Genomic DNA, 22,362 nt, shown 5'->3' on the forward strand with positions numbered 1-22,362 from the left:
CCTTCCATTGGTTGCCAACTTGTAAACCGAAAAGTATCTGAGACAGGTCTCAATCAATTTAAGGGCATGTTCTTAATCTCGGAAAAATAAACTTGTAAATTAATTGAGACCCATCTCAGATACTTTTTGGTTTACAGGGAGAACATCATTGCAGAGCTGAGTGGGGAAAACAGGTTCTGCCTTCTCCTTGTGTCTGCCCTCATGGGAGACACATGGAGAACACCCCCATTTCCACAGCATGGGCTGCCATTTTACAGCTGATGGTTTTCACGTCTATCTGTAGGGATCAACTCGCTGCAATCTCCAACTCCCTGGTTCAAGGGATTCTCCTGTCTCAGCCTCCTCTCATTCTCCTGTCTCAGCTGGGATTACAGGTACACGCCACCATGCCCAGCTAATTTTTGTATTTTTAGTAGAGATTGGGTTTCACCATGTTGGCCCAGATGGTCTCGATCTCCTGCCCTCATGATCCACCTGCCTAGGCCTTCCAAAGTGCTGGGATTATAGGTGTGAGCCACCACTCCTGGCTACTCCTTGGAGCTTTATTTTCAACTGCCTGGATGGCTTAAGCACCTCAACTTTACATGTCCAAATGCTAAGATCAAGGGAAGAATGAACTTCCCCCTATTTCCCACCTCCAGATAGTGGCATAGAAGAAGCTTCTGCCGTTTCTTTGTGTGTGTAGCTGACAGCAGCCTTTAAGAAGTCTTGGCTCAACCTGCGACTCTTTCTTGTTCCTGGCAAGCCCTAGGGTGAGTGAAGTATTAGCTGAGGATTAGAGAGGTTGCCTTACAAACTACAGGGCTCTTACGAACGGTTTCCTTTCCTTTTTAAGGGTTAAGCAGTACTATTTCTGAGAAGGAAAGTTTGCCCTTCGGAAACACGTGGGTGTCTGATTCAGCAAATATGAGCTGGATTATCAGAAAAATGAAGAGGCTTTTCTGCAACTCACTTTGCTTGTGAGATTTTGAAGGGGTCTGGACTTGCACCAAAGCTCATGTGGCCAAAGGCCACCACACTCCCTGGCAGGAGCCCCCCAGGCATTAATCTAGATTCTAGACTTAGACTTGAGGGTGTACTGGGAAATGAATCTGGCTCACGACCCATGCCTCAGACAGTTCCTCTTCTAAGGTTAGGGTACACTTGGAGAGTGAGGACAGGAGGGGGACAAGGCTAAGAACTGGGACACCCTGAACGACCCTGTGAAAAGGATTTATTGTTTGAGGATAAAGAAGTTGGCAGTTCTAGATGAGGGTCTTAGGGGGTCCAGGCTCTGTTGAGAACTGGAGGGTAAAACAAGATTCAGTACAAATGCTGTTGGGAAGAAAAAACTTTTCCTCTACCCTCTTATGTTCAATACCTGGGGACATGCACATTAAACTAACAAAAGACAGATTAGCAAGAGAAGAGTTTATTCATGCTTGCAATATATATACATGCAGAAAATTCTCAGTAATGAGTAACTCAAAGGGGTGGTTAGAAGCAGGGGCTTATACACCTCATTTAGTAGAGGAAAGAAAGGAGGGAGAAAAGTCTCCTATAGGAGGAGCAAATAGGTTTCTTTAGGAAAGACAAGGAGTTTTTAGGAGAACAAATAGGAGATAAGAAAGTGTGTGATAATGTTTGTGTATATATGTATGAGTGGGGGTTCTATCTTCTTCAAGATCATAAAACTCTCCCAGAGAAGGGATTTATGGTACATTTACTCTTTTAAAAAAATTTTTTGTTTGAAACAGGGTCTCACTTTGTCACCCAGGCTGGAGTGCAGTGGTGTGATCTTGGCTTGCTGCAGCATCCATCTCCTGGGTTCAAGTGATCCTCCTGCATCAGCTTCCCAAGTAGCAGGGACTACAAGCATGCACCCAGCTAATTTTTATACTTTTTATAGAGACTGGGTTTCACCATGTTGCCCAGGTTGGTCTCAAACTCCTGAGCTCAAGCAATCTGCCTGCCTTCACCTCCCAAAATGCTAGGATTACAGGCATGAGCTACCATGCCTGGCCTGGATTTACTCTTAATTTCTTTCGTGGGAGCAGACCTGCCACCAGAGGGAATTTACATCAGTCTTCATTTCTCAGAAGTTTCTGCTTTTAATCAGATAAAGGAAGCTACGAGAAGGCTTCTTTCTGCATCTGTTGAATTTCAGGTGTCTTTGGTTTAAAATAATCTTTATGTACACTCTAGGGTTTTAAGTTATTCCCCACCACATGTGGCTTGGTAGTTGCTTAATAAATGTTTTGAATGAATGAATGAATGAATGAACAAAGTAGGGGTTAGGTAGGGAGGCTATTGTTTGATGACCAAGCATGTGGCCCAGGGATTTGGACTGTTGCGGGAAGTCAGGGACCCCAAACGGAGGGACTGGCTGAAGCTATGGCATAAGAACTTAAATTGTGAAGATTTCGTGGACATTTATTAGTTCCCCAAATTAATACTTTTATAATTTCTTATTCCTGTCTTTACTGCAATCTCTGAACATAAATTGTGAAGATTTCATGGGCATTTATTAGTTCCACAAATACATACTTTTATAATTTCTTATGCTTGTCTTTACTGCAATCTTGGAACATAAATTGTGAAGATTTCATGGACATTTTTCACTTCCCCAGTCAATACTCTTATAATTTCCTATGCCTGTCTTCCTGTCTTTACTTTAATCTCTTAATCCCATCATCTTCATAAACTGAGGATGTATGTCACCTCAGGATCCTGTGATAATTGCGCTATCTGCACAAATTGTTTGTAGAGCATGTGTGTTTGAACAATATGAAATCTGGGCATCCAAAATGAACAGGATGGCTGCGATTTTCAGGGAACAAGGGAGATAACAATTGGGCCTGACTGCCTGAGGGGCTGGACAGAACAGAGTCATATTTCTCTTCTTACAAAAGCAAATAGAAGAAATATTGCTGAATTCTTTTTCTCAGCAAAGAACAGCCCTGAGAAAGAGAATGCATTCCTAGGGGGTGGTCTCTAAAATGGCTGCTATAGGAATGTCTGTCTTACACGGGTATAGATAAGGGATGAAATAAGCCCCGGTCTCTTGTAGCGCCCCCAGGCTTATTAGGATGAGGAAATTCCTGCCTAGTAAATTTTAGACTGGTTGTCTGCTCTCAAACCCTGTCTCCTGATAAGATGTTATCAATAACAATGCGTGCCCAGTGGGACATGAAACTTCATCAGCAATTCTAATTTCGCCCTGGTCCTGTGATCTCACTCTGCCCCCATTTGCCTTGTGATATTTTCTTGCCCTTGAAGCATGTGATCTCTGTGACCCACACCCTATTCGTACACCTCTCCCCTTTTAAAATCCATAATAAAAACTTGTTGGTTTTGCAGCTCAGGGGGCATCATGGAACCTGCTGACATGTGATGTCTCCCCCGGACACCAAGTTTTAAAATTTCTCTCTTTTGTACTCTTTCCCTTTACTTCTCAGACTGGCTGACACTTAGGGAAAATAGAAAAGAACCTACGTTGAAATACTGGGGGCTGGTTCTCCTGATATGGACAGCAGATGAAGTCTAAATTTCCCCCTTTGGTGGGAGGGTTGTCCCATACAGCCAAGCTGGGACCCCACTGGACTCAGTGGTATATCTGAAAAGTGGCAGAGGCTGGGTCAACCAACTCTTTCACTTGGTGACTCCATCATTCTTGACATCTGCTAGGACTCAGGAGTCGAGTTCTAAAAGGCTTTGAGGCCAGAGCTATAGAGCAGTAGGTTTGGAGCAAGGAGTCAGAAATTTTAAGTCGCTGCTCAGTTCATTGACATGGTTGACTTTTTCTTGGATAAAATGGGAAAATAAGTGTCTGACAAGTTCTCCTGGGCTGCTGGCTTGTAAAGGGGAACAGTGGGTGGGAGAAAGAGGGCATTCAGCTCCTAAACAGGTCAGGTATCTTTGCATTGAACAGGCCCCCATGCTGGGCCAGGTGCGGTGGCTCATGCCTGTAATCCCAGCACTTTGGGACGCTGAGAAGTGTGGATCACCTTAGGACAGGAGTTCAAGATCAGCCTGGCCAACATGGTGAAATCCCATCTCTACTAAAAATACAAAAATTAGCCAGGCATGGTGGCAGGTGCCTGTAATCCCAGCTACTTGGGAGGCTGAGGCAGGAGAATTGCTTGAACCTGGGAGGTGGAGGTTGCAGTGAGCCAAGACTGCACCACTGCACTCTAACTTGAGCAACAGAGCAAGACTCTGTCTCAAAAAAAGAAAAGAAAAAGGCTCCCATGGCTTAAAGAGAGGCATTTCCAGTTGAGGGATGAAGAAGGAGGGAGGTATTGGAGAGGCTGGGTGTTGGGTAGGGATTAGCCAGCAACAAATCTTCCTGGACTTGTGGTTCACTTTCTACCCCTCAACCCTGCCCATTCTGGGGCTCTTGCTCTGGGGTTTGATTTCCAACAAAGAACTTGATGTTCTTCCGGAAATGGCCTTACTGTGGACTCAGGCATGAGATGAGTTGTCCAGATGTCCAGCTGGCCCAGTTAGAAAGGTTTTGAGCAGAGCCCTATAAAAATAAATCTTTCTAATGTATTTCTTCCACGTCCTTCTTATTCTGCAACTAAATACCCAACTCAGGCCTGAGTGTGTTCCTTTATCCACAGGAGATTCAGACTCCTCGAACTGTTCTGGGCCAATAGATGCCACTGATCATCTGGGAAAGAGGAGAGGAAATGACCTTGAATCAATGAAATAAATGTGTCTGAGCAACAGCTCAGCAAAAGTCGTCAGCCAGATAAGATGTGAAACTGGGGCTCAAATCCAAATCTCAGGCTCTAAATCTTTCTGTATAACATCCAGCTGCCTGTCTCCAAATAGCAGACACACTGGGTGAGAAGACATACCAAGGTACCACCCAACTGTGAATAGGAGACCACTGGCTGCTTCCAAGTGTCAGGGCTGCAAGATTTCAAAGAAGGAAACTAGTCAGACTGGAGGGAGTGGCCAGAGGAATTCAGTGGAGGACAGTAGTCAACAGAAACCCAACTGAACTATGGAAATCGCATCAAGGAGCCTCAGAATTTGACCCACCCATTTGGTTTCAGTGAGAAAACACGTTTACATTTTTAAACTGAAGGCATATTTATTCCCCAGCACTGGCCTCTGGCCCTTGGCCTCTGGATTAGAAACGAGGCGGTTATTTGGTCCCTGGACTGGGATATTTGCTCAGATTGTGATGTATGCTCAGAGCATCTGGTTTGGGATAGGGGGTGTGCATTTGGAGGGTGTGAGTGTGGGGCTGCCATCCTGTTTTGCTCAAGCTCATGTGATGCCTGTGTTGGAGAATGCTGGAAAGTGGAGGAGGAAGAGCTTGCCTGCAGAACCTCTTCCTTCCTTTCCATATCGATGGAGTCAGGCAGTGTTGACAAATACTTGTAAGCCCGCACCTTAGAGAAAATGTCACTTGGCCCCATGATCCCTCTCACTGTCCTGACACATGCCTTTTGCTTAAATTTGTGCAATCACAGGGAGTCACCCCCGACAAAAGCAGTTCACCCCTCTTTGGAGAGCACTTCCTCTCCTGTATACATCTGCTGTTCTGTTGTCTCCACACTTGGCTTCTGGTTCTTCCATGAGGGATAGTCATTCTACTCATTCAAAAAATATCCAAATATCCTTTTTCTTTTCTTTTCTTTTTTTTTTTTTTTGAGATAGAATCTTGCTCTGTCACCTAGGCTGGAGTGCAATATCATGGTCTTGGCTCACTGCAACCTCCACCCCCCAAGTTCAAGTAATTGTCCTGCCTCAGCCCCCCAAGTAACTGGGATTACAGGTGCTCATCACCTTGCCTGGCTAATTATTTTTAATTTTTAGTAGAGATGGGGTTTCACCTTGTTGGCCAGGCTGGTCTCGAACTCCTGACCCCAGGTGATTCACTGGCCTTGGCCTCCCCAAGTCCTGGGATTACAGGCATAAGCCACCATGCCTGGCCCATTCAACAAATATCTTAGAGGTACTTCCATCGTGCTGGGCCCCACGCCCAGTCTTGGAGATAAGGAGCTCACCTGGCAAGGATAGATAGGTAACAGGCAACTTATTTCAATACAGGCACCATCATCCACTTAGTTTTTCAGGCCAGAACCTGGGTAGCATCCTTGATTCCCGTATACCTAACCCCACACATCCTACCCACCAGCAAGTCTTGTTGGTTCTATTTCCAAAATACATAGGGTATTCTTCCTCTTTCTTCCAACTCCACTCCTTTACTCCTGGCCCAAACGACCCTTGTTTCTCTTCTGGACCACTGTACTAGCCTCCTAATTGGCTTTTGGGCTTCTCCCCCGTCTCCATAGAACCCATTCTTCACATAGCAGCCAGAACCATCTTTTAAAAATATTGGCACTCTCTTCCTTAAAGTCCTTTAATAGAATTTTAAAAAATGTAAGCTTTGTATGAAGTTCAACACATCTTCAAAACATGACACAAATCACAAGTATACACCCTGGTGAATTTTCACAAAGTGAATACACTCATGTAGCTAGCCCTCAGAACCGGAATGTTTCCAGCCTCCCGACCCCCCAGGAGCCCCACTTGTGCTTCTACATCACTAGTTTTCCACCAAGATTAACCACTATTTTGACTTCTAAACCATTGATTACTCTTGCCTGCCTCTGACCTTTGTATACATGGAACCACAGAACATGTCCTCTCTTGTGTCTGGTTTCTTTTACTCAACATTCTGTTTATTGAGTTAATGGTAAACAATGTAGATTTGATTGTATGTGCAAAACAAAAACAAAACAAAACACATAAAATCCACTGGAGGGGTACAAACATTTTGGAACACTGGCAGCATCTACTCAGCTATGTTTGTGCCTTATGATTCAGCAATTCCTAGTTAACCACTCAACAGATATGTAGGCATATGCTCATCAAAAGACATGTATAAGAATGTTACAGGCCTAGGCTAGAAACCACCAGGTAGGTGTTATTATTACTCCATGTTACAGGTTAGGCAACTGAGGCTCAGACAGAGATTGAGGAACTTGCCTAAGATCACCTGCTTGGTATATGGCAAAACCAGCCTTCAAACCCAGGCTGACAAAGTCCTGCCAGGGCTGGCCCTTGTCCGACTCCATGCCTCTTGGTTTCTCCTGCCCTCATTCTCTTGGTCAATCAGCCAGGCTTGTGCCTTTCTCAAGGCATTTTTTGTTTTTATTTTTTTTATTTTTTTGAGATGAAGTTTTGCTCTGTCGCCCAGGCTGGAGGGCAGTGGCACTATCTCAGCTCACTGCAACCTCTGCCCCCTGGGTTCAAGCAAGCTTGTCTGGTTAAATTTGTAGTTTTAGTAGAGACAGGATTTCACCATGTTGGCTAGGCTGGTCTCGAACTCCTGACCTCAAATGATCTACCTGTCTCAGCTTCCCAAAGTGCTGGGATTACAGGCATGAGCCACTCTGCCTGGCCGCATCTTTCTATATTCCTTTTTATTTGGGTAATTTTCTTTCGGCATATTTGCTCAAAGCTGAATACTTGTGTAACTGCCCAAGAGGTTTACCTTGCCCACTGCCTAGACACAGCCAATTCATCAAGAAAGGGGAATTGCAATAGCCAAAGAGTAATTCCTGCAGAGCCAGCTGTGCCGGAGACCGGAGTTTTATTATCACTCAAATCAGTCTTCCCAAGCATTCAGGGAACAGAGTTTTTAAGGATAACTTGGTGGGTGGGGGGATGCCAGTGAGCCAGGAGTGCTGATTGGCCAGGGATGAAATCATAGGGAGTTGCAGCTGTCTTCTTGTGTTAAGTCAGTTCCTGGGTGGGAGTCACAAGATCAGATGAGCCAGTTTATTGATCTGGGTGGTGCCAGCTGATCCATCCAGTGCAGGGTCTGCAAAATATCTCAAGCACTGATCTTAGGAGCAGTTTAGGGAGGGTCAGAATCTCGTAGCCTCCAACCGCATGACTCCTTAACCATAATTTCAAATCTTGTGGCTAATGTTAATCCTACAAAGGCAATCTAGTCCCAGGCAAGAATGAGGTCTGCTTTGGGAAAGGGCTGTTACTGTCTTTGTTTAAACTATAAACTAAGTTTCTCCCAAAGTTAGTTCAGCCTATACCCAGGAACGAACAAGGACAGCCTGGAGGTTAGAAGTAAGATGGAGTCGGTTAAGTTAGATCTCTTCCACTGTCTCAGTCATCATTTTGCAAAGGTGGTTTCCATTCCTCCCTTTGGGTTTTATAACACCTTAATCTTAAGGTGTAGGCTATGAAGATGGGAAAAGGCCATTGATCGCTCTGGCTTCTTTCTGCTCATAGGGAATGTAGTGGGAATGGGAGTGAACCCCAAGGTGAGAAGAATGGAACTACTTTGCAATTGTCTGAGTGTACTCATGCAGGCCTGGTTGAACTTCCAAGGCTTGCATGGCAAAAACATTAGTACTCTCATCTATAGTTTTACTACAGTGTTTAAGTGAACGGCCTACTATAAGGTAAATAAAAAGTCTTAGGATGAAGAGTACAATTCCAAATTTTAAAAGCAAAGATTTGAAAACATTAGTTTGGGGACTTCTAACCCATAAAGAATTTAGAATTTAGTCTAAACTGCAGAAAAAACCTCAAGAACAGCTAACAGTGTACTATAGTTTTTCTTCTGAAGTGTAATTTTTCTCTCTCCTGTCCCCATTTTTATTAAAAACCTATTATGATGGAACTGATTTGTTTATAAAATAAACTTTAGCCTTACTGTACTCAGCCTGATTATTTGCATAAAGTGAAGCAAAAATAATTATTTTCCACTTGGGCTTTTAAAAATTGGCTTTGATAGAACTCTGTTCCATGAGGAATCTCAGATAAGACTTTTTAATAGCCAAGCCAAGCCATGGGTTTGTACCCTCAAATACCTATGAGTTGGGCAAATTCCTCTCCTCTTGGGGTCCCAAGATAACTTGGGGTTCCTGGGCCAGTTAGAAAGTGACACTCTTTACTTATCACAGGTCAGGAACCCTGTACAGGGACTCTATTGTGGACAGGGCATGAGGCCAGATGCCCTAATGGGCTTTAATTGGCTTTATAAGTCAACTTTGATTCTTTAAAGGAAGCATGCCATTCCAGTCAAAGCCTTCATAAAATAACCAATTTCTCCAATTGTGTTCTGTTACAAAAGAAAACAGATTCTTATTGCACTTATGCAATTAACTATACTGCCATAAATTGAGAATACTCACAAATAGTTTCCAAATTCTGGAGAAATAAAGTAGAGAGGAATAAATATGCTCCAAATTTTGTTCACAGGAGTGTATTTTACTCACTTGTTGAAAGTTGCAAATAGCTCTAAAGAAATAAGTTCTCTTGACTCTGAAAACAAAAGGTTTAGCAATATTTAACACATTAGCTCTCCCTGAGAGTCCTAGAAGTTTGTTTTCTTCCTCTATTCCAATAGCACAATTTTTAAACTTATCTGAGACCTACACTGAGAGTCCTATATCTGATTATAAACTGCGTTTTGAAAAGGACCAAAGTAGGCTGGGTGCAGTGGCTCATGCCTGTAATCCCAGCACTTTGGGAGGCTGAGGAATGTGGGTCATGATTTCTGGAATTCAAGACCAGCCTGGCCAAGATGGTGAAACCCCGTCTCTACTAAATGTAAAAAAAATTAGCCGGGCTTGGTGGCGGGCACCTGTAATCCCAGCTACTTGGGAGGCTGAGGCAGAGAACTGCTTGAACCAGGGAGGTGGAGGTTGCAGTGTGCTGAGATTGCACCACTGCATTCCAGCCTGGGCGACAGAGTGAGACTCCATCTCAAAAAAAAAAAAAAAAGTAAAGAAAAGGACCAAAGTAAGACAAAAGATCTGTGGATGACAAAACTCTATAGCCACTATTAAAGCTACAATTGACTAGGAATTTTGGTTACTTCTGTGGCATACAACAATTTTACATAACAATTATAATTATTGATAATGTACGCTAAATTATCTCAACATTATAGAAGTTTCCCATAATTTTGTAACACATACCAATAATATATTTAAACAAATACAGTCCAAAGAAAACGAAACACCATTCACTCTTCTATTTGAAAGGTTTTTTTCTATTCTAATGTCACAATCTCCCAGAGTTATTAATCAGAAATCTGCAGTTAGGAGCAGCTGTTAAATTTTATAGTTGATTATAAAATCATCTTTTAAAGAGGACCAAAGTGAGACAACAATTGTCTGTGGATGACAAAAATATTTTAGGGCAGCCACAGTTAAAGGCACAATTGACAAGGAAATTTACCTCTGTGGCACACAGTCATTTAACATAATAATTATAATTATTACTGATAAAACATACCAAGTCATTTAGACTTACAGCAGTTTTACATAATTTTGGAACATATACCAACAACACATTTACACAAATATAGACCAAAGAAAGCCAAACACCATTTCATATTTGACAATGCTTCCTGTATGATTTTTGTACCAAATAAGCCAAATGTCATTTTTGGACTTTAGAGGACCTAATATCTAAAATACTGGGCTAGAAAGAGACATAATCTATAATTTGATTTTGGAAAGTTTGTTAAATATCAAAGGCTTAAAACACTGAATATCACAAAAGAGAATCCCAGGTCACTGTAAGTTATTCATTTGCCCAAAATGATAACTCCAAAAAAAAGTTTTAAAAAGAAAGCCTTTACTCTAATAGGAGACTTAGCTTTCCAAACAAGACCCAATAAAGATAGTATGAGGCTAACTGAATTTGTCTCTTCTCTCTTTTCCCTTTTTTCCCTGCCATTTACCCAAAGGAGAAAACAAAACCATTTCATTATCTTTTATCATTACATAAAAATCATTTTCAAAAGAGAAAACCAAATTTCATGTTTGCTTTAGTGCATCTTTAATGTTAAGGCTAGTTTCTTAAATAAAATTTTATATCTCTATTCAGTTGTAATTAGTTTGACCATAAGATAAGGTTTTCTAGAACCCTTTACAATTTTCCATCAAACAGCAGATCAATTTTCTACGAAAACTGTGTTATTTGGACACATGGGCCCAAATTCTGGTCCCAAAACAGTATCATTTTAAAGTTTTAACCTATAGAAAAAAAGCTAAATAATTTCTTTTAAATCTCAACCAACTTGTTTATACCCACATAATTTTGTTATAAGATTAACCATTTACTAACCCTTTTCACTTTGCATAAACCTTCAGTTTTGTTCCATTACTCTTTTAGGTTAAGACAATCTTTATTTTATTTTATTTTGAGATAGAGTTTTGCTCTTGTTGCTCAGGCTGGAGTGCAGTGGCGTGATCTCAGCTCACCACAACCTCCACCTCCCTGGTTCAAGCAATTCTCCTGCCTCAGCCTACCAAGTAGCTGGGATTACAGGCATGCACGACCATGGTCAGCTAATTTTGTTTTAGTAGAGAAGGGGTTCCTCCATGTTGGTCAGGCTGGTCTTGAACTCCTGACCTCAGGTGATCTGCCTGCCTAGGCCTCCCAAAGTGCTGGGATTACAGGCATGAGCCACTGCACCCGACAAGACAATCTTTAAAACCCTCCAAACTAAACAAAATTACATTCCCTTTAACAAAGCCATATTCCCATACATTCTTATAATCTTTTACCAAAAACACATTTCCTACACACCTTGTATGTAAAACTGTTTTTCCAGTGGTCTCAATTACATGTTACAATGGTAACTCTTAGCAACTTTTATTTTTAGTCAGAAGCTTGATAAGTAAGCAATTTTAGTTATGTACTAGGGGTGGAGCCTAGGACATCAGACAGAAATGAAAATAAGGCCTGACCCTTTAGCATAGCTAACGGGCATGGCTCTCCATATGTCCCCAGGCCTCATCTATCACCTAATGCTGCAAAGTAGGTAAATTGAACACTTTTCAAAAGTCAAAGAAACAGTTTGATCTTAAAGCATTTAGCAAATCTGATATCTGACCTTAATTTAGACCAAATATCTACATTTTCAAGATCTTTTATTTTACCAATAATCTTTTTTTTTTTTTTTTTTTTTTTTTTTTGAGATGGAGTCTTGGCTTGTGGCCCAGGCTAGAGTGCAATGGCACAATCTTGGCTCACTACAACTTCTGCCTCCCAAGTAGCTGGAATTATAGACGTGCACCACCATGCCCAGCTAATTTTTTTATCTTTAATAGAGATGGTGCCAAGACCAGCTCGGTCGCAGAGACCCTAACCCAGTGGCGCTAGAGAAATTAAAGACACACACACAGAAATATAGAGGTGTGAAGTGGGAAATCAGGGGTCTCACAGCCTTCAGAGCTGAGAGTCCCAAACAGAGATTTACCCACGTATTTGTTAACAGCAAGTCAGTCATTAGCATTGTTTCTATAGATATTAAATTAACTAAGAGTATCCCTTATGGGAAACGAAGGGATGGGCCGAATTAAAGGAATAGGTTGGGCTAGTTAACTGCAGCAGGAGCATGTCCTTAAGGCACAGATCACTCATGCTGTTGTTTGTGGCTTAAGAATGCCTTTAAGTGGTTTTCTGCCCTGGGCAGGCCAGGTGTTCCTTGCCCTCATTCCAGTAAACCCACAACCTTCCAGCGTGGGCTTTATGGCCATCATGAACATGTCACAGTGCTGCAGAGATTTTGTTTATGGCCAGTTTTGGGGCCTGTTTATGGCCAGATTTTGGGGGGCTTGTTCCCAACAAGATGGGGTTTCACCATGTTGGCCATGCTGGTCTCGAATCCCTGACCTTGTGATCCGCCCACCTCAGCCTCCCAAAGTTCTGGGATTACAGGCATTACCAATAATCTTCAAAACTGTCTTTTTTTTTTTTTTTTTTTTTGAGATGGAGTCTGGCTCTGTTGCCCAGACTGGAGTGCAGTGGCAGGATCTTGGCTCACTGCAAGCTCTGCCTCCTGGGTTCACGCCATTCTCCTGCCTCAGCCTCCTGAGTAGCTGGGACTACAGGCACCCGCCACTACGCCCGGCTAACTTTTTGTATTTTTAGTAGAGACGGGGTTTCACCGTGTTAGCCAGGATGGTCTTGATCTCCTGACCTCTTGATCCACCTGTCTCGGCCTCCCAAAGTGCTGGGATTACAGGCGTGAGCCACCGCACCCGGCCAAAACTGTCTTTATTTCCAAAAGATTACTAAAGTCACGTGAACAAAAAGGCATTAAAGTTTCCATTTTTGTGACAAAATATTTAAGCCCTTATTTTTCTAAACAAGACGGACATTTATTTATTTATTTATTTTTTTGAGACAGAGTATTGCACTGTCGCCCAGGCTGGAGTGCAGTGGCCTGATCTCCGCTCACTGCAACCTCCACCTCCTGGGTTCAAGCGATTCTCCTGCCTCAGCCTCCCAAGTAGCTGGGATTATAGGTGCCTGTCACCATGCCTGGCTGATTTTTTGTATTTTTAGTAGAGACAGGGTTTCACTATGTTGGCTAGACTAGTCTTGAACTCCTGACCTTGCGATCCACCCGCCTTGGCCTCCCAAAGTGCTGGGATTACAGACATGAGCCACTGCGCCCAGCCTATACAAGACAGAAATTTCATACAGTATTGGTTTCAGAGACCCGTCTGTAGCAAAGTTTGTAACTGACCAGCCTGCCAGACTGGCTTGAAAAGTGGGCTGATAGATGTCCTAAACTCACATTCTATCCTGTGATGCCCCTCTCACTGTTACAGAACACAGAAAGACAAATTCTTAGCACAAAGTACACCAGATTCGCTACTGCCTAAGACTAGTCTCACAAATCCTTTTTCTATTAATCAAACACTTGCAGAGAGACAAATAGTGATGTTTACCATTTACCCAGACAGAGAAAGAGAGAGAGACCAGAAACTTGGCTGGTAAGAATTTCTTACCGTGTTTTGCCAGCATACCAGATTTCCGGACTCCCTTTCTCAACAGAGTGGCTTCTGATGATCCTGCTCACTGCACCATAGCTGTGGGGTTCAAGAGAAAATCACCCTTCACTGTTTTATGGAACCATAGGCAAGATTCTTAATTTGCAAGATGCTGCCCAACGGGCTGCATGGGGAATGGAATTAACATTTTCCATCCCAGCAAAACACACATAACAAAACGAACATTAGTCACCTCGCTCAGCACCCAATATCAACCTGGCAAAGCTCAAACCTTTTCTCCTTCCATTGATCCCTGTTGTCTTTGATCCATTCCAGGTGGGAAGGGATGACCTCCAAATGGTAATTCCCAATGGGATCTCTGGGCAAGGCAAAGAGCAGATAGTCACCTCAAGAGACAGGTCTGTTGAGCCTTCTTTAGGGCTCGTGGAATGTGACCAGACAAATAAGTGGGGTTCTCTGAGTTAGGCCCCTTCCATCGTCAATTCCTTTTGAGATCCCTTCCACATTTACAAACATACACAAAGATGAGATGGACGGAAGGCCTTCCAAATCATACTGCTAACCGAGAACTCCAAGAGTATCCCTTCCAAACTATCCTCCTATTCTCCATCTGAGAAACCTCCTTGAAATCTTCCTGATCCAGGAGTCTCCCAAACCACGACTCTTCCTACTAGTTAGAAAGAGCCAACTGAGACCACCCGGGAGCTGAACAGACACCCTGCAATGGGGCTACAGACACAGACACCCCATGGTGGAGCTACGGCACCCCCCATAGGGCTACAGAACCAGTCGGGAGAAGGAAGGAGGCACTGGTAGTGCCTAGGATACTTGCCAATCCAGACATCCCACCATGGGGCTACAGAAAGACACCCTGTGATAGGGCTACAGTTAAAGGACGTCTCCCCAGGACTATTTCTCCATTGCAATTAAACTCATGCACATTAGGTCGGCAGCACCCCGCCAGCAGAGAGAGTACCAGAGAAAGAGTAATTCGTGCAGAGCCGGCTGTGTGGGAGAGTGGAGTTTTAGTATGATTCAGATCAGTCTCCCTGAGCATTCAGGGAGCAGAGGTGTTTTTTTTTTTTTTTTTTTTTTTTTTTTTTTTTTGAGACGGAGCCTCACTCTGTCACGAGGCTGGAGTGCGGTGGTGGGATTTTGGCTCACTGCAACCTCCGACTCCCTGGTTCAAGCTATTCTCCTGCTTCAGCCTCCCCAGTAGCTGGGATTACAGGCACATGCCACAATGCTCAGCTAATCTTTTTTTTTTTTTTTTTTTTGTATTTTTAGTAGAGACGGGGTTTCACCACGCTGGCCAGGATGGTCTCGATCTCCTGACCACATGATCCGCCTGCCTCGGCTTCCCAAAGTGCTGGGATTACAGGTGTGAGCCACCGTGCCTGGATCAGGGGGCAGAGTTTTTAAGGATAACCTGGTGGGTGGGGGGAAGCCAGTGATCCAGGAGTGCTGATTGGTCAGGGATGAAATCATAGGGAGTTGCAGCTGCTTCTTGTGGTGAGTCAGTTCCTGGGTGGGGGCCACAGGATCAGATGAGTGAGTTTATTGACCTGGGTGGTGCCAGCTGATCACATCCAGTGCAGGGTCTGCAAAGTATCTCAAGCACTGATCTTAGGAGCAGTTTAGGGAGGGTCAGAATCTCGTAGCCTCCAACTGCATGACTCCTTAACCATAATTTCTAATATTGTGGCTAATGTTAGTCCTACAAAGGCAATCTAGTCCCCAGACAAGAATGAGGTCTGCTTTGGGAAAGTGCCGTTACCGTCTTTGTTTAAACTATAAACTATGTTTCTCCCAAAGTTAGTTCTGCCTACGCCCAGGGATGAACAAGGACAACTTGGAGGTTAGAAGAAGCAAGATGGAGTCAGTTAAGTTAGATCTCTTTCACTGTCTGAGTCATAATTTTGTAAAGGTGGTTTCACCTGGTCAAGTTTTGTAGCTTTTGTTACAGACTGTGATCCAGAAACACTGAACCAACTTATAGTTCCATCAATTAGGCATAAATGTATTTATTTTCCCCATAGCCCCATTCATTGACTAAGTTTTATCAATTTAATTGATTTTTGTTAAGTCTGGAAAACAGAATGTGTTCTGTGTGTGTGTGTGTCGGGGGCGGGGTGGGGGACCAGCTAAAAAGTGAAGGTATCTCTGGCTTCCCTGCTTTTTTCTTTTCTTTTCTTTTTTGAGACAGGGTCTCACTCTGTCACCTAAGCTGGAGTGCAGTGGTGCAATCTTGGCTCACTGCAACCTCCACCTCCCCGGCTCAAGCAATCCTCCCACCTCAATCTCTCCAGTAGCTGGGACCACAGGCGCAAACCACCGTACTTGCCTAATTTTTGGTAGAGACGCGGTTTCACCATGTTGCTTGCCCAGGCTGGTCTCAAACTCTTGGGCTGAAGGAATCCCCCTGCTTCAGCCTCCCAAAGTGCTGGGATTATAAGTGTGAGCCACTGTGCCCGCCTTCCCTGCCATTTATATAACAAAAACCTGAACGTTTTCAATGGCTTGCTTGTTTAATATGATCACAGTACGATACTATTGTTAGAAAATCTAACCAAATTCTGGCCAGGTGTGGTGGCTCATGCCTGTAATCCCAGCACTTTGGGAGGCTGAGGTGGGTGGATCACTTGAGGTCAGGAGTTCGAGACAAGTCATGACCAAAATCGCGAAACCCCGTGTCTACTAAAAATACAAAAATTAGCCAGGCGTGGTGACACAGGTCTGTATTCCCAGCTACTTGGGAGGCTGAGGCAGGAGAATCGCTTGAACCCAGGAGGTGGAGGTTACAGTGAGCCGAGAGCCACTGCACTCCAGCCTGGGTGACAGAGCGAGACTCTGTCTCAAAAAAAAAAAAAAGAAAAGAAAAGAAAATCTAACCAAATCCTGTAATGCTATGATGCTCTCATACTGGATAAGAAAAATGTTCAAGCCAAGGAGATGCCGTCCCACTGAACTCTATAAAGATAGAATCACAGAGGAAAATCCCCTTCCTCTCCATGCCTCCCCTCCCCTGTTAAACCCCCTTGTCAGCTCCTGGTCCCCAAACCTAGGTCTTTCATTTCTTCTCACAGTGGGTTTATCCAGTAGTTCTCATCCTAGTTGTACATTAGCCTCATCTGAGGAACTTGAAAAATACTGATGCCCAGGCCCCACCTCAGTGATTCTGATTTGATTCCTCTGGGTGGAGCCTGGTCTGTGTTTGAAGAATCTTCCCAAGTGAGGCTAATCTGCAGCTGAGGTTTCTAGTCATAAAGCTAACCACAGTCAGTGCTCAATGCATGTTTCTTGAATGACTCAGTGATTAAATGTGTCTTAATTGGGTAACTGTGCAGTTGTTCCACGTGGGTGGCAGAAAGCCAGTGAGGGTGATTAGGAAGTTCTGTTCTGCAGCAGTAAGTGGCATTAACTGGTAAGGGTGCTGTGCTCACAGCATTCTCTACCTGCCATCTGAGATGGATTTCTGAAGTGTTGTATTTCTTTTTTATTGAAATAAAATTCACATAACCAAAAACACACTCTTAAAATGTACAGTTCAGAGGCCGGGCACAGTGGCTCTAATCCCAGCACTTTGGGAGGCCAAGGCCAGCGGACCACCTGAGGTTGGGAGTCCGAGACCAGCCTAGTCAACATGAGGAAACCCTGTCTCTACTAAAAATACAAAAATTAGCTGGGTGTGAAGGCACACGTCTGTAATCCCAGCTACTCGGGAGGCTGAGGCACAAGAATTGCTTGAATCTGGGAGGCGGAGGTTGCAGTGAGCCAAGATTGAGCCACCGCACTCCAGCCTGGGTGACAGAGCGAGACTCCGTCTCAAAAAAAAAAAAAAAAAGTACAGTTCAGTCAGTTCAGTGGTTTCTAGTATGCTCACAAGGTCATACAACCATTATCACTGTGTTCAAAACATCTTCATCATCCCCCAAAAGGAACTCTGTGTCTATGAGCAGCACTCCTCATTCTCCCCTCACCCCCGCCCCTGGCAACTGCTTATCTACCATTAGTCTCTATAGATTTGCCTTTTCTGGACATTTCATAGAAAAGGAACAATATGCAACACGGTCTTTGTGACTGGCTTCTTTCACTTAGCATAATTTTTTGTTTGTTTTTTGAGATGGCGTTTTGCCTTCCCAAAGTGCTGGGATTACAGGCGTGAGCCACCACACCTGGTTTTAACAGTATTTTTATTTGTTTACTATGTATGTATCATTAATTTAACCCCAGAGGGTGACTGGTGAGCCCTCTTGGCTCAACCCTGAAGACCATGAGGGAGCCTGTGGTTTGGGGATGGGTCATATGTTCCCGAGCAGAGCAGCTTCCTTCTCTGGGAGAAGGCTTGGGGTCACAGGGAGGCGACTGAAAGTAACATTGCTGATGGAGCTCTTTCTACATAAAAGGTGCTGGGCTAGGGTGACAGGAATAGATATGACATTATTCCATACACCAGGACTTACAATCGAGTGACAGGTATTGCGACCATCATTCCAATATGAGGCAAAGTTTGATAAGAACTATAGGAGAGACTGCAGATTTAAGAGAGACAGGTTGGGAACAGTAAATTCTAATTAGAAGACTTGATTATTACAGCTTTGTAGTAAGTTTTGGAATTGAGAAATGTTAGTCTTTCAACTTTGTTCTTTTTTTTTTCCTCAAGATTGTTTTGGCTATTCTGGGTCCCTTGCATTTCCGTGTGATTTTTTTTTTTTTTTTTTTTTTTGAGATGTTGTCACGCTCTGTCGCCCAGGCTGGAGTGCAGTGGTGCGATCTCGGTTCACTGAAAGCTCTGCCTCCCAGGTTCACACCATTCTCCTGCCTCAGCCTCCTGAGTAGCTGGGACTACAGGCGCCTGCCACCACACCCGGCTAATTTTTTGTATTTTTAGTACAGACGGGGTTTCACTGCGTTAGCCAGAATGGACTCTATCTCTTGACCTCGTGATCCGCGCACATTGGCCTCCCAAAGTGCTGGGATTACAAGCATGAGCCACTGCGCCGGGCCTCCGTATGAATTTTAGTATCAACTTGTCAATTTCCACAAAAAGGGCAGATGGAATTTCGACAGAGATAGTATTGAATCTGTACATTAATTTGGGGGTGTACTGGCATCTTAACAATACAAGTCTTCCAATCTATGAACAGGGGATAATTTTCCATTTGTTTAGATCTTCTTTAATTTTTTTGATGATGTTTTGTAGTGTTCAATGTACAGCTCTTGTATTTCTTTTTCCCTTTTTTTTTTTTTTTTTTATTTGAGACGAAGTCTCTCTCTGTTGCCCAGGCTGGAGTGCAATGGCACGATCTCAGCTCACTGTAACCTCTGCCTCTCAGGTTCAAACGATTCTCCTGCCTTAGCCTCCCGAGTAGCTGGGATTACAGGTGCCAGCCACCACACCTGGCTACTTTTTGTATTTTTAGTAGGGACGGGGTTTCACCATGTTGGTCAGGCTGGTCTTGAACTCCTGACCTCAGGTGATCCACCCACCTTGGCCTCCCAAAAATGCTGGGATAACAGGCGTGAGCCACCAGGCCCGGCCAGGTCTTGTATTTCTTTTGTTAAATTTATTCCTAAGTATTTTATTCTTTTTAATCTTATTGTAAATGGGATTTTTAAAAATTACGTTTTTGGATTGTTTATTTCTAGTTTAAGAAATACAACTGATTTTTATATATTAATTGTGTATCCTGCAACCTTGCTTAGCTTATTTATTATCTTTGATAGTTGTGTGTTTGTGTGTGTGTGTATATGTGGATTCTTTAGGGGTTTTTTTTGTTTTTGTTTTTGTTTTTTGAGACGGAGTTTTGCTCTTGTTGCCCAGGCTGGAGTGCAATGGTGCGATCTCAGCTCACTGCAACCTCCGCCTCCCAGGTTCAAGCAATTCTCTTGCTTCAGCCTCCCCAGTAGCTGAGATTACAGGCATGCACCACCATGCCCAGCTAATTTTGTATTTTTAGTAGAGACGGGGTTTCTCCATGTTGAGGCTGGTCTTGAACTCCTGAACTCAGGTGATCTGCCCATCTCAGCCTCCCAAAGTGCTGGGATTACAGGCATGAGCCACTGTGCCCGGCTCTTTAGGGTTTTTTATATACAAGATCATGACATCTATAAGTAGAGATAGAGATAGTTTTACCGCCTCCTTTCCAATGGGGGATGTATTTTCTGTTTCTTGCCTAATTGTCCTGGCTGGAACCTCCAGCACAGTGATGAAATAGAAGTGATGAGAGCAGAACACCATGTCCTATTCCTGAGCTTAGGGGAAACATTCAGTTTTTCATCATTAAGTATGATAGTAGCTATGGGTTTTTCATAATATATATATATATGTTTTTTTTTTGAGACAGAGTCTCACTGTGTCACCCAAGCTAGAGAGCAGGGGTGCAATCTCGGCTCACTGCAACTGCCGCCTCCCAGATTCAAGCGATTCTTGTGCCTTAGCCTCCTGAGTAGCTGGGATTGCAGGTGTGCACCACCATGCCTGGTTACTTTTTGTATTTTTAGTAGGGACCAGGTTACACCATGTTGGTCAGGCTGGTCTCGAACGGCTGACCTCAGGTAATCTGCCCACCTAGGCCTCCCAGAGTGTTGGGATTGCAGGCGTGAGCCATTGTACCCATCGGTTTTTCATAGATTTTTAAAAATCAGGTTGAGGAAGCTCCCTTTCACTTCTAGTTTGTTGAGTGTTTTATCACGAAGAGGTGTTGGATATTATCAAATGCTTTTTCTGTCATTATTGAGTCGATCCTATATGTCTTTTCCCCATATATATATATATATTTTTTTTTTTTAGACGGAGTCTTGCTCTGTTGCCCAGGCTGGAGTGCAGTGGCACGATCTCGGCTCACTGCAAGCTCTATCTCCCGGGTTCACGCCATTCTCCTGCCTCAGCCTCCTGAGTAGCTGGGACTACAGGTGCCCACTACCACGCCCGGCTAATTTTTTTTTCTATTTTTAGTAGAGACGAGGTTTCACTGTGTTAGCCAGGATGGTCTCGATCTCCTGACCTTGTGATCTGCCCACCTCGGCCTCCCAAAATGTTGGGATTACAGGCATGAGCCACCACACCCGGCACCCCTTTCTGAATATTTTAAGAAGGGCGTCTTGCCAGTGGACTCTTGTCCCAGCTTAGGTCTCAACACAGCTAGGAGGGAAGATGTGTGACTGTTCTATTTTGTTTGTTGGCTAGTCTGACTTAAACATTTATTACTATTACTATTGTTATTATTTTTTGAGACAGAGTCTCGCTCTGTTGCCCAGGCTGGAGTGCAGTGGTGCAATCGTGGCTCACTGCAGCCTCGACCTCTTGGGCTCAAGCGATCTTCCCACCTCAGCCTCCTGAGTAGCTGGGACTACAGGAATGCGCCTGAAATATTTTTGTATTTCTTTTTTTGTAGAAACAGGGTTTTGCCATGTTGCCCAGGCAGGTCTCGAACTCTTGAGCTTAAGTGATCCTCCTACCTCGGCCTCCCAAAGAGCTGGCATTACAGGCTTGAGCCACCGCTCCCGGCCTGAAGCATTATTATTATTATTATTTGAGACGGAGTCTCACTCTGTCACCCAGGCTGGAGTGCAGTGGCATGATCTCGGCTCACTGGGACCTCTGCCGCCTGGGTTCAAGCGATTCTCCTGCCTCAGCCTCCCAAGTAGCTGGGATTACAGACACCTGCCACTGTGTCCGGCTAATTTTTGTATTTTTAGTAGAGACAGGGTTTCACCATCTTGGCCAGGCTGGTCTTGAACTCCGACCTCAGGTGATCCACGTGGCTCGGCCTCCCAAAATGCTGGGATTACAGGTGTGAGCCACCGTGCCCAGCCAAAACACTATTATTAAAATCACTTATTTGTAAACAGGTAATATTTGCACATGATAAGTACAAATCATTTAGTAAAAAGTCAACGGTGACAGGCTTGCTTTGTTTTATTCCCTTTCGGCAAACAGGTGCCCATTTCCTCGCATTTTGTCTATGGTGCCTTTCTTGCAACAAAGGCAGAGATGAATAGTTGCTACAGAGACTTAGGGCCTACATATCAGAGAACATTTTCTATTAGGTCCTTTACAGAAACCTTCGCTGATTTTTTTTTTTTTTTTTAGTATTTTACCATTTCAAACAATGTTGCTGTGCTATCTTTGTATATCTGTCATTTTGCACATGGATGTTTCTGTAGAATGAATCTCTTTATGTGGAAATGCTAGGTCTTAAGGTGTCAGCATTTGTCGTTTTGACAGGTGTTACCAAACAGCCCTCTAGGGAAGTTGAACTAATTTATACTGTCTTCAGCGAAGCATGCTTGGACCTGTTCCCCACAGCCTCCACTAACCTTGTTAACATCTTGATACTTGCCGATCCAAGAAGGGAAACACGATGCTCATTGTAGTTTTAATTTGCATCTATCTGATTATGAATAAAGAGTTAGCATCTTTTCAAGTCTAAAAATCTTAAAAACAAAAACAAAAACAAAACTCCTGAACTTTTCCCGCCCAACAGACTCAAGACTCGTGGACCCGGCCGTTGGCGCGACGCCGGACGCCGGTGTGGCAGTGGCGGAAGAGGAAGATATCGCAGACCAC

At 43.7% G+C, this 22,362-nt stretch overlaps 1 long non-coding RNA gene across 2 annotated transcripts in view; it reads right to left on the reverse strand.

Annotated features, from left to right (window-relative positions):
- The window catches only part of LOC134736578 (uncharacterized), a 106,472-nt gene extending 84,117 nt beyond the window's left edge, over positions 1-22,355 (reverse strand). For both annotated transcript variants that reach the window (XR_010120652.1, XR_010120651.1), the window contains exons 1-2: positions 22,113-22,355; positions 13,788-13,868 (exon numbers count right to left, since the gene is read on the reverse strand). This is a non-coding gene — a long non-coding RNA (uncharacterized lncRNA). The remainder of the gene's footprint in view (positions 1-13,787; positions 13,869-22,112) is intronic.
- Between the last annotated feature and the right edge of the window lie 7 nt (positions 22,356-22,362).

This window comes from Symphalangus syndactylus, chromosome 5 (assembly GCF_028878055.3).
Source record: "Symphalangus syndactylus isolate Jambi chromosome 5, NHGRI_mSymSyn1-v2.1_pri, whole genome shotgun sequence".
In the NCBI taxonomy this organism is placed as follows: domain Eukaryota; kingdom Metazoa; phylum Chordata; class Mammalia; order Primates; family Hylobatidae; genus Symphalangus; species Symphalangus syndactylus.